Source organism: Anastrepha obliqua, unplaced genomic scaffold, assembly GCF_027943255.1.
Source record: "Anastrepha obliqua isolate idAnaObli1 unplaced genomic scaffold, idAnaObli1_1.0 ptg000012l, whole genome shotgun sequence".
NCBI classification, from domain to species: domain Eukaryota; kingdom Metazoa; phylum Arthropoda; class Insecta; order Diptera; family Tephritidae; genus Anastrepha; species Anastrepha obliqua.
Window position 1 is genome coordinate 1,732,997 of NW_026562179.1, and position 3,414 is coordinate 1,736,410.

Genomic DNA, 3,414 nt, shown 5'->3' on the forward strand with positions numbered 1-3,414 from the left:
AAGGTGTCCAACAGCATCGAAGATACGACAAAAAAAAATCATTCAGTTAGGTGGTTAAGGATAACCTCCTCTATGCAATGATAGACGAAACCACTAATAGCGGCAGGGTAGTCCTGCAGAAGTGGGCGCAGGTGGAGGCCAAACTGTCCAAGTTCGTGCTAAACGAGCATGTAGTTGGAGCCCAGGGCGGAGCTCTCCCTTCCTTCGATTCTGCAGGCGTACTGAGAGGCTATAGGGTAATCAAGTGCGACGAAGACTGGTCAAGGGTTGTCCTAGAAAGGTGCGGGGCTGAGATCAGCAGCTCACTGGAAGGCTAAGCGTATTCCGGCCAGAGATATACCTTGCCCTCCTCGCGCTCGCATGTGGTTGCCAGTGATGGACTTAAGCGGAGCAGATGTGCTGAAATACCTTAAAGTCACACAACCCTGTGGTGCCGATGCACGACTGGGCAATCGTGAAGGCAGAAAACCGCAAAAGAACAGCATGTCATTTGTTCTGCAGATCAACGATGAGGGCCTGCCAGTACTCAAAAAATCTGACAATAAAATGCGGTTTGGTCTAAGAAAGACCACACTGAAAATTTTCAAAGCAGACAGTAATGAAAATGAGGACGCCCCAGATGAGGTCGACAGCAGCATACAGCTAGAAAAGCTCTACCTAGCTGAAGACGACAACAAACCCGATGCCTAGAGCCATACAGGTGAATCTGCAGCTCTCGAAATGTGCTTCAGAGAACTTGGATGTCTTCCTCAGGGAAGGGGACATCGACATCGGACTTATACAGGAACCCTGGGTCAGAGACAATGAGGTAAAAGGGTTCCAAGACAACAGCAACATCAACATATTCTACAATTAAGCAGACGATAAGCCCTGATCATGCGTAGTCACTAAAAATCACTTAAAAGCTCTTCTGTGTTCTAATTTTAGTACTCCCGACTTAACTGTGGTGAGAGTAGAGCTGCAGAAATCGGCAATATAACTGTCATCGGTGTATATGTCACATGACAAACCGACGCCGCCATACATAGTGGCTCGATTCCTATCAACATTAAACAACACAGATAAACTGTTGATGGGCTGCGACGCAAACGCCAGAAACGTGTTCTGGAGCAGTTCGGAGACGAATGAAAGAGGTGAGTCACTCTTTGAATTCCTACTAAATACCAACCTCGACGTATGCAACGTAGGGACCACCCCAACCTTTACTTTTCCGAGCTCGAAAAATTGTACAGGCTGAGAAGAGGTCTTAGACGTTACCCTATGCACAAACAATAATTCCCAAATAGTCGCAAATTGGAGAATATCCAACAAGAAATCTTTTTCGGACCATAGCTGGATTCTCTTCGATATAAATCTTAAGGACGAGAAACCGACCCCATATAGAAACCCTAGAAGAACCAACTGGCACATATTCCGTAGAGTAACCCAGTCTAAACTTCAACATATAAATAAAATCATAACGTCAAGTGAAGACTTAGATGAGAAAGTAAGAGCTTTCGAAGCTTCGTTGACGAAACGGCTTGAAGTTTCATGCCCTGCCACATATGGCAAAACATCTTATCCCCTCTGGTGGAATTTAAGTCAACTCAATAAACTGACAAGAGAAATCTTCAATATCTGCTACAAACATAAGTACTTCAAACTCTACAAAGATTTCCTTAGGGACTACAAGAAAGCAATCAAAGAGGCTCGAACAGAGGCTTGGAGAGATTTTTGTAGTTCCATCGAATCAACCAAAGATGCGGCCAGAGTAGGTAAGCTTTTATCCGAAGAACTCTCCTCTCCTTACCTCTTGAAGAAAGATAACGGAAAATGGACAAAATCCTCGGCCGACATACTAGAATATCTTATAAATACACATTTCCCAGGTAACAGAGAATATATTGAGTACAATGGTAACAGTGTTCAAACATCCAACCTGTCATCCAATACAATCAATCATATCGTATCCCAAGAATACTATAGGCGATGAAAAACTTTGAACCATACAAAGCAGCCGGCCCAGATGGGATGGCTAGATTCCTTTTTCAAAAAAAGCCTTACGCTAGGGCATATTCCAAAAAGCTGGAAGAGTGCTTAGGTGATTTTTATCCCCAAAGCTGGTTGACGCGGTCATGATACAGCGAAAGACTTCAGACCCATCAGCTTATCCTCCTTTATTCTCAAAACTCTCGAGCGATTGTTGGATGTATATCTCAGAGAGAAAATTCCAAGCACAACGATTTCATCATCTCAACATGCCTACTTCAGAGGAAAATCCACAGATACAGCTTTTCATGAGGTAAGTACGATTGAGAGAAGCATAGAATACAAACAATACTCACTAGTCGCTTTTCTCGACCTAGAGGGAGCCTTCAACAATGCACAAAATCCATAATTGAGGCTCTTAAGATGTTGAGCACAGACATAGGTCTCAACGAATGGATAGAAAACATGCTTAAAACTAGAATAATCATAAGTAAGATAGGCAGCAGCACGGTAAAACGCTCTGTCAACAGGGGAACCCCTCAGGGAGGAGTCTTATCCCCTGCTGTGGTTACTAGTTGTCAACAATATCCTTACCAAATTCAACCGAAAGGGAATTAAAGTAGTGGCGCACGCGGATGACATAGTGCCCTTGGTGTCAGGAATGTTTCCAACCACAATCAATGAGATTGTGGAAGGAGCTCTTTTATTACTCAGCAATTGGGTCACGGACTGTGGTTTAAGTGTAAACCCCAGAAAAACTGAACTGATGCTATTCACCAAGAAAACCAAGGTACCAAACTTTAATCTCCCAAAACTAAACGGCGATAGTTTCTCGCTAACCCAACAGGCAAAATACCTAGGTGTTATGCTAGACCTCAAACTCAGCTGGAAATCCAACGTAGAGCAAAGGGTAAACAAAGCGAGTATATCACTTCACACGTGTAAGAGAATGTTAGGTAAAAAATGGGGTCTCCCACCAGAACTAACCAATTGTTCCTATACAGCTATTGTAAGGCCAATACTAACATATACGGCACTAGTCTGGTGGCCTGCAACAGAAAAGAAATACAACAAAACTAAGCTGAACAAGATACAAAGAACAGCGTGTATCTTAACTACAGGAGCGCTTAGCACCAGTCCTACTGAAGCGCTCAAATCAACCATTAGATTTACACATTAAAACAATCGCTACTTGCAGCGCGGCGAGACTCAGAGACATAGAAAGCTGGACAACAAGAAAGACTTTACGGTACGTTTTCCACCGAGAGCCGGATGGAGCAAAGGGAAGGTGATTGGAAGATACGATATCGAAATCTATGCCGATGGTTCTAAGATGATTGTGATGAGGGAGCTGGCTTCTATTCGGAGCCAGTCAATTCGCCTTCTTGACTATGCCAGCGTGTTCCAGGCAGAACTGTTAGCGATCAGAGAAGAACGCAAATCACT